The following is a 15,427-nucleotide window of genomic DNA, read 5'->3' as shown; positions in this document are numbered from 1 at the left end:
GCAGCCTGGTAAAATGCATCCCTATTGAATGCATTGGATTCCATGCAGCGTGATTGAATTCAGTGTATTCCAGGCAGAATGAAGTAATGGAACCCTATTGAATGAAGTGTATTTTATGCAGCATGATTGAATGCACTGGATTCCTGCAGCATGAATGAATGCAGTGGATATTTTGCAGCATGGCCCCAAGCATCCCGATTGAATGCAGTGGATTCCATGCAGCGTCATGCAATGCAGAAGACTCCATGCATTGTGGCACAATGGATCCCGATTGTATTCAGTGCGGTTGGCGCAGTGAGGCCCAATGCATCCCGATTGAATGCAGTGGAATAAATGCAGCATGGCCAAAAGCATCCCGATTGAAGGCAGTGGATTTCATGCAGCATGATTGAATACAGTGGAGTATTTGCAGCATGGCCCAAAGCATCCCGATTGAATGCAGTGGATTTCATTCAGCGTCATTTAATGCAGAACATTCCATTCATTGTGGGGCAATGGATCTCGTTTGTATGCAGTGGAGACCATGCAGCGAGGCCCAATGCATCCCGATTGAATGCAGTGGATTTTATGCAGCATGGCCAAAAACATGGCGATTGGATGCAGTGGATTCCTTGCTGCATGATTGAATGCAGTGTACTTTATGCAGCATGGCCAAAAGCATCCCGATAGAATGCAGTGGATTCCATGCAGCGTCATTGAATGCAGTGGATTCCATGCATTGTGATGGAATGCAGTGTAATCCAGGCAGCCTGGTAAAATGCATCCCGATTGAATGCAGTGGATTCCATGTATTGTGATTGAATGCAGTGGATTCCATGCATCCTGGTAAAATGCATCCCGATTGAATGCAGTGGATTTTATTCAGCATGATTGAATGCAGTGGATTCCATGCAGCCTGGTAAAATGCATCCCAATTAAATGCTGTGGATTCCATGCAGCATGATTGAATGAAGTCGATTCCATGCAGCATGAAGAAATGGAACCCTACTGAATGCAGGGGATTTTATGCAGCATGATTGAATGCAGTGGATTCCTGCAGCATGAATGAATGCAGTGGATTTTATGCAGCATGGCCACAAACATCCCGATTGAATGCCATGGATTCCATGCAGCGCGGTGAAATGCATCCTGATTGAACGCAGTGTATACAATGCATCGTGGCTAAATGGATCCCCATTCAATGCAGTGGATTCTATGCAGCGTTGCCCAATTGATCTCAACTGAATGCAGTGGATTCCATGCATCATGGCGCAATGGATCCCAATAGAATGCAGTGAAATCGATGCAGCGTGATTGAATGCAGTGTATTCCATGCAGCCTGGTAAAATGCATCCCGATTGAATGCAGTGGATTCCATGCAGCTTGATAGAATGCAGTGGATTCAATGCAGCCTGGTAAAATTCATCCCGATTGAATGCAGTGGATTCCATGCAGTGTGATTGAATGCAGTGTGATCCATGCAGCATGCAGAAATCGAACCCTATTGAATGCAGTGGATTTTATGCAGCATGATTGAATGCAGTGGATTCCTGCAGCATGATTGAATGCAGTGGATTTTTTGCACCATGGCCCAAAGCATCCCGATTAAATGCAGTGGATTTTAGGCAGCATGTCCCAAAACATCCCGATTGAATGCAGTGGATACCATGCAGCATGATTGAATGCAGTGGAGTTTATGCAGCATGGCCCAAATGCATCCCGATAGAATGCAGAGGATTCCATGCAGCGTCATTGAATGCAGTGGATTCCATGCATTGTGCTTGAATGCAGTGTAATCCATGCAGCCTGGTAAAATGCATCCCGATTGAATGCGGTGGATTCCATGCAGCTTGATTGAATGCAGTGGATTCAATGCAGCCTGGTAAAATTCATCCCGATTGAATGCAGTGGATTCCATGCAGTGTGATTGAATGCAGTGTGATCCATGCAGCATGCAGAAATGGAACCCTATTGAATGCAGTGGATTTTATGCAGCATGGCCCAAAGCATCCTGATTAAATGCAGTGGATTTTAGGCAGAATGTCGCAAAACATCCCGATTGAATGCAGTGGATACCATGCAGCATGATTGAATGCAGTGGATTTTATGCACCATGGCCCAAAGCATCCAGATTGAATGCAGTGGATTCCATGCAGCGTCATTGAATGCAGTGGATTCCATGCATTGTGATTGAATGCAGTGTAAACCATGCAGCCTGGTAAAATGCATCCAGATTGAATGCTGTAGATTCCATGCAGCATGATCGAATGCAGTTGATTCCATGCAGCATGAAGAAATGGAACCCTATTGAATGCAGTGGATTTTATGCAGCATGATTGAATGCAGTGGATTTTTGCAGCATGATTGAATGCAGTGGATTTTTTGAAGCTTGGTCCAAAGCATCATGATTTCATGCAGTGAATTTTCTGCAGCATGTCCCAATACATCCCGATAGAATGCATTGGATTCCATGCAGCGTGATTGAATTCAGTGTATTCCAGGCAGAATGAAGTAATGGAACCCTATTGAATGAAGTGTATTTTATGCAGCATGATTGAATGCACTGGATTCCTGCAGCATGAATGAATGCAGTGGATATTTTGCAGCATGGCCCCAAGCATCCCGATTGAATGCAGTGGATTCCATGCAGCGTCATGCAATGCAGAAGACTCCATGCATTGTGGCACAATGGATCCCGATTGTATTCAGTGCGGTTGACGCAGTGAGGCCCAATGCATCCCGATTGAATGCAGTGGATTATATGCAGCATGGCCAAAAGCATCCCGATTGAAGTCAGTGGATTCCATGCAGCATGATTGAATACAGTGGAGTATTTGCAGCATGGCCCAAAGCATCCCGATTGAATGCAGTGGATTTCATGCAGCGTCATTGAATGCAGAACATTCCATTCATTGTGGGGCAATGGATCTCGTTTGTATGCAGTGGAGACCATGCAGCGAGGCCCAATGCATCCCGATTGAATGCAGTGGATTTTATGCAGCATGGCCAAAAACATGGCGATTGGATGCAGTGGATTCCTTGCTGCATGATTGAATGCAGTGTATTTTATGCAGCATGGCCAAAAGCATCCCGATAGAATGCAGTGGATTCCATGCAGCGTCATTGAATGCAGTGGATTCCATGCATTGTGATGGAATGCAGTGTAATCCAGGCAGCCTGGTAAAATGCATCCCGATTGAATGCAGTGGATTCCATGTATTGTGATTGAATGCAGTGGATTCCATGCATCCTGGTAAAATGCATCCCGATTGAATGCAGTGGATTTTATTCAGCATGATTGAATGCAGTGGATTCCATGCAGCCTGGTAAAATGCATCCCAATTAAATGCTGTGGATTCCATGCAGCATGATTGAATGAAGTCGATTCCATGCAGCATGAAGAAATGGAACCCTATTGAATGCAGGGGGTTTTATGCAGCATGATTGAATGCAGTGGATTCCTGCAGCATGAATGAATGCAGTGGATTTTATGCAGCATGGCCACAAGCATCCCGATTGAATGCCATGGATTCCATGCAGCGCGGTGAAATGCATCCTGATTGAACGCAGTGTATACAATGCATCGTGGCTAAATGGATCCCCATTCAATGCAGTGGATTCTATGCAGCGTGGCCCAATTGATCTCAACTGAATGCAGTGGATTCCATGCATCATGGCGCAATGGATCCCAATAGAATGCAGTGAAATCGATGCAGCATGATTGAATGCAGTGTATTCCATGCAGCCTGGTAAAATGCATCCCGATTGAATGCAGTGGATTCCATGCAGCTTGATAGAATGCAGTGGATTCAATGCAGCCTGGTAAAATTCATCCCGATTGAATGCAGTGGATTCCATGCAGTGTGATTGAATGCAGTGTGATCCATGCAGCATGCAGATATCGAACCCTATTGAATGCAGTGGATTTTATGCAGCATGATTGAATGCAGTGGATTCCTGCAGCATGATTGAATGCAGTGGATTTTTTGCACCATGGCCCAAAGCATCCCGATTAAATGCAGTGGATTTTAGGCAGCATGTCCCAAAACATCCCGATTGAATGCAGTGGATACCATGCAGCATGATTGAATGCCGTGGATTTTATGCAGCATGGCCCAAATGCATCCCGATAGAATGCAGAGGATTCCATGCAGCGTCATTGAATGCAGTGGATTCCATGCATTTTGCTTGAATGCAGTGTAATCCATGCAGCCTGGTAAAATGCATCCCGATTGAATGCAGTGGATTCCATGAAGCTTGATTGAATGTAGTGGATTCAATGCAGCCTGGTAAAATTCATCCCCATTGAATGCAGTGGATTCCATGCAGTGTGATTGAATGCAGTGTGATCCATGCAGCATGCAGAAATGGAACCCTATTGAATGCAGTGGATTTTATGCAGCATGGCCCAAAGCATCCTGATTAAATGCAGTGGATTTTAGGCAGAATGTCGCAAAACATCCCGATTGAATGCAGTGGATACCATGCAGCATGATTGAATGCAGTGGATTTTATGCACCATGGCCCAAAGCATCCAGATTGAATGCAGTGGATTCCATGCAGCGTCAATGAATGCAGTGGATTCCATGCATTGTGATTGAATGCAGTGTAAAACATGCAGCCTGGTAAAATGCATCCCGATTGAATGCTGTAGATTCCATGCAGCATGATTGAATGCAGTTGATTCCATGCAGCATGAAGAAATGGAACCCTATTGAATGCAGTGGATTTTATGCAGCATGATTGAATGCGGTGGATTTTTGCAGCATGATTGAATGCAGTGGATTTTTTGAAGCTTGGTCCAAAGCATCATGATTTAATGCAGTGAATTTTCTGCAGCATGTCCCAATACATCCCGATAGAATGCATTGGATTCCATGCAGCATGATTGAATGCCGTGGATTTTATGCAGCATGGCCAAAAGCATCCCGATTGAATGCAGTGGATTTCATGCAGCATCATTGAATGCAGTGAATTCCATGCATTTTGATTGAATGCAGTGTAATCCAGGCAGCCTGGTAAAATGCATCCCGATTGACTGCAGTGGATTCCATGCAGCATGACTGAATGCAGTGGATTCCATGCAGCCTGGTAAAATGCATCCCTATTGAATGCATTGGATTCCATGCAGCGTGATTGAATTCAGTGTATTCCAGGCAGAATGAAGTAATGGAACCCTATTGAATGAAGTGTATTTTATGCAGCATGATTGAATGCACTGGATTCCTGCAGCATGAATGAATGCAGTGGATATTTTGCAGCATGGCCCCAAGCATCCCGATTGAATGCAGTGGATTCCATGCAGCGTCATGCAATGCAGAAGACTCCATGCATTGTGGCACAATGGATCCCGATTGTATTCAGTGCGGTTGACGCAGTGAGGCCCAATGCATACCGATTGAATGCAGTGGATTATATGCAGCATGGCCAAAAGCATCCCGATTGAAGGCAGTGGATTCCATGCAGCATGATTGAATACAGTGGAGTATTTGCAGCATGGCCCAAAGCATCCCGATTGAATGCAGTGGATTTCATGCAGCGTCATTGACTGCAGAACATTCCATTCATTGTGGGGCAATGGATCTCGTTTGTATGCAGTGGAGACCATGCAGCGAGGCCCAATGCATCCCGATTGAATGCAGTGGATTTTATGCAGCATGGCCAAAAACATGGCGATTGGATGCAGTGGATTCCTTGCTGCATGATTGAATGCAGTGTACTTTATGCAGCATGGCCAAAAGCATCCCGATAGAATGCAGTGGATTCCATGCAGCGTCATTGAATGCAGTGGATTCCATGCATTGTGATGGAATGCAGTGTAATCCAGGCAGCCTGGTAAAATGCATCCCGATTGAATGCAGTGGATTCCATGGATTGTGATTGAATGCAGTGGATTCCATGCATCCTGGTAAAATGCATCCCGATTGAATGCAGTGGATTTTATTCAGCATGATTGAATGCAGTGGATTCCATGCAGCCTGGTAAAATGCATCCCAATTAAATGCTGTGGATTCCATGCAGCATGATTGAATGAAGTCGATTCCATGCAGCATGAAGAAATGGAACCCTATTGAATGCAGGGGATTTTATGCAGCATGATTAAATGCAGTGGATTCCTGCAGCATGAATGAATGCAGTGGATTTTATGCAGCATGGCCACAAGCATCCCGATTGAATGCCATGGATTCCATGCAGCGCGGTGAAATGCATCCTGATTGAACGCAGTTTATACAATGCATCGTGGCTAAATGGATCCCCATTCAATTCATTGGATTCTATGCAGCGTTGCCCAATTGATCTCAACTGAATGCAGTGGATTCCATGCATCATGGCGCAATGGATCCCAATAGAATGCAGTGAAATCGATGCAGCATGATTGAATGCAGTGTATTCCATGCAGCCTGGTAAAATGCATCCCGATTGAATGCAGTGGATTCCATGCAGCTTGATAGAATGCAGTGGATTCAATGCAGCCTGGTAAAATTCATCCCGATTGAATGCAGTGGATTCCATGCAGTGTGATTGAATGCAGTGTGATCCATGCAGCATGCAGAAATGGAACCCTATTGAATGCAGTGGATTTTATGCAGCATGATTGAATGCAGTGGATTCCTGCAGCATGATTGAATGCAGTGGATTTTTTGCAGCATGGCCCAAAGCATCCCGATTAAATGCAGTGGATTTTAGGCAGCATGTCCCAAAACATCCCGATTGAATGCAGTGGATACCATGCAGCATGATTGAATGCAGTGGATTTTATGCAGCATGGCCCAAATGCATCCCGATAGAATGCAGAGGATTCCATGCAGCGTCATTGAATGCAGTGGATTCCATGCATTGTGCTTGAATGCAGTGTAATACATGCAGCCTGGTAAAATGCATCCCGATTGAATGCAGTGGATTCCATGCAGCTTGATTGAAAGTAGTGGATTAAATGCAGCCTGGTAAAATTCATCCCGATTGAATGCAGTGGATTCCATGCAGTGTGATTGAATGCAGTGTGATCCATGCAGCATGCAGAAATGGAACCCTATTGAATGCAGTGGATTTTATGCAGCATGGCCCAAAGCATCCTGATTAAATGCAGTGGATTTTAGGCAGCATGTCCCAAAACATCCCGATTGAATGCAGTGGATACCATGCAGCATGATTGAATGCAGTGGATTTTATGCAGCATGGCCCAAATGCATCCCGATAGAATGCAGAGGATTCCATGCAGCGTCATTGAATGCAGTGGATTCCATGCATTGTGCTTGAATGCAGTGTAACCCATGCAGCCTGGTAAAATTCATCCCGATTGAATGCGGTGGATTCCATGCAGCTTGATTGAATGTTGTGGATTCAATGCAGCCTGGTAAAATTCATCCCCATTGAATGCAGTGGATTCCATGCAGTGTGATTGAATGCAGTGTGATCCATGCAGCATGCAGAAATGGAACCCTATTGAATGCAGTGGATTTTATGCAGCATGGCCCAAAGCATCCTGATTAAATGCAGTGGATTTTAGGCAGCATGTCGCAAAACATCCCGATTGAATGCAGTGGATACCATGCAGCATGATTGAATGCAGTGGATTTTATGCACCATGGCCCAAAGCATCCAGATTGAATGCAGTGGATTCCATGCAGCGTCATTGAATGCAGTGGATTCCATGCATTGTGATTGAATGCAGTGTAAAACATGCAGCCTGGTAAAATGCATCCCGATTGAATGCTGTAGATTCCATGCAGCATGATTGAATGCAGTTGATTCCATGCAGCATGAAGAAATGGAACCCTATTGAATGCAGTGGATTTTATGCAGCATCATTGAATGCAGTGAATTCCATGCATTTTGATTGAATGCAGTGTAATCCAGGCAGCCTGGTAAAATGCATCCCGATTGACTGCAGTGGATTCCATGCAGCATGACTGAATGCAGTGGATTCCATGCAGCCTGGTAAAATGCATCCCTATTGAATGCATTGGATTCCATGCAGCGTGATTGAATTCAGTGTATTCCAGGCAGAATGAAGTAATGGAACCCTATTGAATGAAGTGTATTTTATGCAGCATGATTGAATGCACTGGATTCCTGCAGCATGAATGAATGCAGTGGATATTTTGCAGCATGGCCCCAAGCATCCCGATTGAATGCAGTGGATTCCATGCAGCGTCATGCAATGCAGTGGATTCCATGCTTGTGATTGAATGCAGTGTAATTCATGCAGCCTGGTAAAAGGAATCCCGATTGAATGCAGTGAATTCCATGCAGCATAATTGAATGAGGTGGATTCCAGGCAGCATGAAGAAATGGAACCTTATTGAATGCAGGGTATTTTATGCAGCATGATTAAATGCAGTGGATTCCTGCAGCATGATTGAATGCAGTGCATTTTTTGCAGCTTGGCCTAAAGCATCCCGATTTAATGCAGTGGATTCTCTGCAGCATGTCCCAGTACATCCCGATTGAATGCAGTGGATTTTATGCAGCATGGCCAAAAGCATCCCGATTGAATGCAGATGATTCCATGCAGCGTCATTGAATGCAGTGGATTCCATGCATTGTTATTGAATGCAGTGGATTCCACGCATCCTGGTAAAATGCATCCCGATTGAATGCAGTAGATTCCATGCAGCATGATTGAATGCAGTGGATTTTTTGCAGCTTGGCCCAATGCATCCCGATTTAATGCAGTGGATTTTATTCAGCATGTCCCAAAACATCCCGATTGAATGCAGTGGATACCGTGCAGCATGACTGATGCAGTGGATTTTATGCAGCATGGCCAAAAGCATCCCGATTGAATGCAGAGGATTCCATGCAGCGTCATTGAATGCAGTGGATTCCATGCATTGTGCTTGAATGCAGTGTAATCCATGCAGCCTGGTAAAATGCATCCCGATTGAATGCAGTGTATTCCATGCAGCATGATTGAATGCAGTCGATTCCATGCAGACTGGAAAAATGCATCCCTATTGAATGCATTGGATTCCATGCAGCATGATTGAATTCAGTGTATTCCAGGGAGCATGAAGTAATGGAACCCTATTGAATGAAGTGTATTTAATTTAGCATGATTGAATGCAGTGGATTCCTGCAGCATGAATGAATGCAGTGGATTTTTTGCAGCATGTCCCCAAGCATCCCGATTGAATGCCGTGGATTCCATGCAGCCTGGTAAAATGCATCCCAATTAAATGCTGTGGATTCCATGCAGCATGATTGAATGAAGTCGATTCCATGCAGCATGAAGAAATGGAACCCTATAGAATGCAGGGGATTTTATGCAGCATGATTGAATGCAGTGGACTTTTTGCAGCATGGCCAAAAGCATCTCGATTTAATGCAGTGGATTCCATGCAGCGTCATTGAATGCAGAGAATTCCATTCATTGTGGCGAAATGGATCACGATTGTGTGCAGTGAAGTCCATGCATCGAGGCCAAATGCATCTCGATTGAATGCAGTTGATTTTATGCAGCATGGCCCCATGCATCCCGATTGAATGCCGTGGATTCCATGCAGCGTGGTGAAATGCATCCTGATTGAACGCAGTGTATACAATGCAGCGTGGCTAAATGGATCCCCATTCAATGCAGTGGATTCTATGCAGCGTGGCCCAATTGATCTCAGCTGAATGAAGTGGATTCCATGCATCATGGTGCAATGGATCCCAATTGAATGCAGTGAAATCGATGCAGCGTGATTGAATGCAGTGTATTCCATGCAGCCTGGTAAAATTCATCTCGATTGAATGCAGTGGATTCCATGCAGCGTCATTGAATGCAGAAGACTCCCTGCATTGTGGCACAATGGATCCCGTATGTATTCAGTGGAGTCCACGCAGTGAGGCTCAATGCATCCCGATTGAATGCAGTGGATTTTATGCAGCATGGCCCCATGCATCCCGATTGAATGCCGTGGATTCCATGCAGCGTGGTGAAATGCATCCTGATTGAATGCAGTGTATACCATTCAGTAAGGCTAAATGGATACCAATTGAATGCAGTGGATTCTATGCAGCATGGCCCAATTGATCTCAATTGAATGCAGTGGTGTCAATGCAGTGTGGTGCAATGGATTCTGATTGAATGCAGTGGATTCCATGCATCATGGCGCAATGGATCCCAATTGTATGCAGTGAAGTAAATGCAGCGTGATTGAATGCAGTGTATTCCATGCAGCATGGTAAAAGTCATCCCGGTTGAATGCAGTTAATTCCATGCAATGTGATTAAATGCAGTGTGATCCATGCTGCATGAAGAAATGGAACCTTATTGAATGCAGTGGATTTTATGCAGCATGATTGAATGCAGTGGATTTTTTGCAGCATGGCCCAAAGCATCCCGATTTAATGCAGTGGATTTTAGGCAGCATGTCAAAAAACATCCCGATTGAATGCAGTGGATACCATGCAGCATGATTGAATGCAGTGGATTTTATGGACCATGGCCAAAAGCATCCCAATTGAAGGCAGTGGATTCCATGCAGTGTCATTGAATGCAGTGGATTCCATGCATTTTGATTGAATGCAGTGTAATCCATGCAGCCTGGTAAAAGTCATCCCGGTTGAATGCAGTGGATTCCATGCAGCATGATTGAATGCAGTGGATTCCATGCAGCATGAAGAAAATGAACCCTATTGAATGCAGTGGATTTTATGCAGCATGGCCCAAAGCATCCTGATTAAATGCAGTGGATTTTAGGCAGAATGTCCCAAAACATCCCGATTGAATGCAGTGGATACCATGCAGCATGATTGAATGCAGTGGATTTTATGCACCATGGCCCAAAGCATCCAGATTGAATGCAGTGGATTCCATGCAGCGTCATTGAATGCAGTGGATTCCATGCATTGTGATTGAATGCAGTGTAAAACATGCAGCCTGGTAAAATGCATCCCGATTGAATGCTGTAGATTCCATGCAGCATGATTGAATGCAGTTGATTCCATGCAGCATGAAGAAATGGAACCCTATTGAATGCAGTGGATTTTATGCAGCATGATTGAATGCAGTGGATTTTTGCAGCATGATTGAATGCAGTGGATTTTTTGAAGCTTGGTCCAAAGCATCATGATTTAATGCAGTGAATTTTCTGCAGCATGTCCCAATACATCCCGATAGAATGCATTGGATTCCATGCAGCATGATTGAATGCCGTGGATTTTATGCAGCATGGCCAAAAGCATCCCGATTGAATGCAGTGGATTTCATGCAGCATCATTGAATGCAGTGGATTCCATGCATTGTGATGGAATGCAGTGAAATCCATGCAGCCTGGTAAAATGCATCCCGATTGAATGCAGTGGATTCCATGTATTGTGATTGAATGCAGTGGATTCCATGCATCCTGGTAAAATGCATCCCGATTGAATGCAGGGGATTTTAGTCAGCATGATTGAATGCAGTTGATTCCATGCAGCCTGGTAAAATGCATCCCAATTAAATGCTGTGGATTCCATGCAGCATGATTGAATGAAGTCGATTCCATGCAGCATGAAGAAATGGAACCCTATTGAATGCAGGGGATTTTATGCAGCATGATTGAATGCAGTGGATTCCTGCAGCATGAATGAATGCAGTGGATTTTATGCAGCATGGCCACAAGCATCCCGATTGAATGCCATGGATTCCATGCAGCGTGGTGAAATGCATCCTGATTGAACGCAGTGTATACAATACATCGTGGCTAAATGGATCCCCATTCAATGCAGTGGATTCTATGCAGCGTTGCCCAATTGATCTCAACTGAATGCAGTGGATTCCATGCATCATGGCGCAATGGATCCCAATAGAATGCAGTGAAATCGATGCAGCATGATTGAATGCAGTGGATTCCATGCAGCCTGGTAAAATGCATCCCGATTGAATGCAGTGGATTCCATGCAGCTTGATAGAATGCAGTGGATTCAATGCAGCCTGGTAAAATTCATCCCGATTGAATGCAGTGGATTCCATGCAGTGTGATTGAATGCAGTGTGATCCATGCAGCATGCAGAAATGGAACCCTATTGAATGCAGTGGATTTTATGCAGCATGATTGAATGCAGTGAATTCCTGCAGCATGATTGAATGCAGTGGATTTTTTGCACCATGGCCCTAAGCATCCCGATTAAATGCAGTGGATTTTAGGCAGCATGTCCCAAAACATCCCGATTGAATGCAGTGGATACCATGCAGCATGATTGAATGCAGTGGATTTTATGCAGCATGGCCCAAATGCATCCTGATAGAATGCAGAGGATTCCATGCAGCGTCATTGAATGCAGTGGATTCCATGCATTGTGCTTGAATGCAGTGTAATCCATGCAGCCTGGTAAAATGCATCCCGATTGAATGCAGTGGATTCCATGCAGCTTGATTGAATGTAGTGGATTCAATGCAGCCTGGTAAAATTCATCCCGATTGAATGCAGTGGATTCCATGCAGTGTGATTGAATGCAGTGTGATCCATGCAGCATGCAGAAATGGAACCCTATTGAATGCAGTGCATTTTATGCAGCATGATTGAATGCAGTGAATTCCATGCAGCCTGGTAAAATGCATCCCAATTAAATGCTGTGGATTCCATGCAGCATGATTGAATGAAGTCGATTCCATGCAGCATGAAGAAATGGAACCCTATTGAATGCAGGGGATTTTATGCAGCATGATTGAATGCAGTGGATTCCTGCAGCATGAATGAATGCAGTGGAGTTTATGCAGCATGGCCACAAGCATCCCGATTGAATGCCATGGATTCCATGCAGCGTGGTGAAATGCATCCTGATTGAACGCAGTGTATACAATACATCGTGGCTAAATGGATCCCCATTCAATGCAGTGGATTCTATGCAGCGTTGCCCAATTGATCTCAACTGAATGCAGTGGATTCCATGCATCATGGCGCAATGGATCCCAATAGAATGCAGTGAAATCGATGCAGCATGATTGAATGCAGTGGAGTCCATGCAGCCTGGTAAAATGCACCCCGATTGAATGCAGTGGATTCCATGCAGCTTGATAGAATGCAGTGGATTCAATGCAGCCTGGTAAAATTCATCCCGATTGAATGCAGTGGATTCCATGCAGTGTGATTGAATGCAGTGTGATCCATGCAGCATGAAGTAATGGAACCATATTGAATGCAGTGGATTTTATGCAGCATGATTGAATGCAGTGGATTCCTGCAGCATGATTGAATGCAGTGGATTTTTTGCAGCATGGCCCAAAGCATCCCGATTAAATGCAGTGGATTTTAGGCAGCATGTCCCAAAACATCCCGATTGAATGCAGTGGATACCATGCAGCATGATTGAATGCCGTGGATTTTATGCAGCATGGCCCAAATGCATCCTGATAGAATGCAGAGGATTCCATGCAGCGTCATTGAATGCAGTGGATTCCATGCATTGTGCTTGAATGCAGTGTAATCCATGCAGCCTGGTAAAATGCATCCCGATTGAATGCAGTGGATTCCATGCAGCTTGATTGAATGTAGTGGATTCAATGCAGCCTGGTAAAATTCATCCCGATTGAATGCAGTGGATTCCATGCAGTGTGATTGAATGCAGTGTGATCCATGCAGCATGCAGAAATGGAACCCTATTGAATGCAGTGGATTTTATGCAGCATGGCCCAAAGCATCCTGATTAAATGCAGTGGATTTTAGGCAGCATGTCCCAAAACATCCCGATTGAATGCAGTGGATACCATGCAGCATGATTGAATGCAGTGGATTTTATGCACCATGGCCCAAGGCATCCCGATTGAATGCAGTGGATTCCATGCAGCGTCATTGAATGCAGAAGACTCCATGCATTGTGGCACAATGGATCCCGATTGTATTCAGTGCGGTTGTCGCAGTGAGGCCCAATGCATCCCGATTGAATGCAGTGGATTTTTGCAGCATGGCCAAAAGCATCCCGATTGAATGCAGTGGATACCATGCAGCATGATTGAATGCAGTGCATATTATGCACCATGGCCAAAAGCATCCCGATTGAATGCAGTGGATTCCATGCAGCGTCATTGAATGCAGTGGATTCCATGCTTGTGATTGAATGCAGTGTAATTCATGCAGCCTGGTAAAATGAATCCCGATTGAATGCAGTGGATTCCATGCAGCATAATTGAATGAGGTGGATTCTAGGCAGCATGAAGAAATGGAACCTTATTGAATGCAGGGTATTTTATGCAGCATGATTAAATGCAGTGGATTCCTGCAGCATGATTGAATGCAGTGCATTTTTTGCAGCTTGGCCTAAAGCATCCCGATTTAATGCAGTGGATTCTCTGCAGCATGTCCCAGTACATCCCGATTGAATGCAGTGGATTTTATGCAGCATGGCCAAAAGCATCCCGATTGAATGCAGATGATTCCATGCAGCGTCATTGAATGCAGTGGATTCCATGCATTGTTATTGAATGCAGTGGATTCCACGCATCCTGGTAAAATGCATCCCGATTGAATGCAGTAGATTCCATGCAGCATGATTGAATGCAGTGGATTTTTTGCAGCTTGGCCCAATGCATCCCGATTTAATGCAGTGGATTTTATTCAGCATGTCCCAAAACATCCCGATTGAATGCAGTGGATACCGTGCAGCATGACTGATGCAGTGGATTTTATGCAGCATGGCCAAAAGCATCCCGATTGAATGCAGAGGATTCCATGCAGCGTCATTGAATGCATTGGATTCCATGCATTGTGCTTGAATGCAGTGTAATCCATGCAGCCTGGTAAAATGCATCCCGATTGAATGCAGTGGATTCCATGCAGCATGATTGAATGCAGTGGATTCCATGCAGCCTGGTAAAATGCATCCCAATTAAATGCTGTGGATTCCATGCAGCATGATTGAATGAAGTCGATTCCATGCAGCATGAAGAAATGGAACCCTATTGAATGCAGGGGATTTTATGCAGCATGGTTGAATGCAGTGGATTTTTTGCAGCATGTCCCCAAGCATCCCGATTGAATGCCGTGGATTCCATGCAGCCTGGTAAAATGCATCCCAATTAAATGCTGTGGATTCCATGCAGCATGATTGAATGAAGTCGATTCCATGCAGCATGAAGAAATGGAACCCTATTGAATGCAGGGGATTTTATGCAGCATGATTGAATGCAGTGGATTTTTTGCAGCATGGCCAAAAGCATCTCGATTTAATGCAGTGGATTCCATGCAGCGTCATTGAATGCAGAGAATTCCATTCATTGTGGCGAAATGGATCAAGATTGTGTGCAGTGGAGTCCATGCATCGAGGCCAAATGCATCTCGATTGAATGCAGTGGATGTTATGCAGCATGGCCCCATGCATCCCGATTGAATGCCGTGGATTCCATGCAGCGTGGTGAAATGCATCCTGATTGAACGCAGTGTATACAATGCAGCGTGGCTAAATGGATCCCCATTCAATGCAGTGGATTCTATGCAGCGTGGCCCAATTGATCTCAGCTGAATGAAGTGGATTCCATGCATCA

This window comes from Sus scrofa, chromosome 14 (assembly GCF_054392235.1).
Source record: "Sus scrofa isolate SSC_HxYL_T2T_F1_AM1 chromosome 14, Sscrofa_HxYL_maternal_Yorkshire_Landrace_v2.0, whole genome shotgun sequence".
Lineage (NCBI taxonomy): Eukaryota > Metazoa > Chordata > Mammalia > Artiodactyla > Suidae > Sus > Sus scrofa.
The sequence above is the reverse complement of the archived record's forward strand: the minus strand, read 5'-3'. Positions refer to the sequence as shown.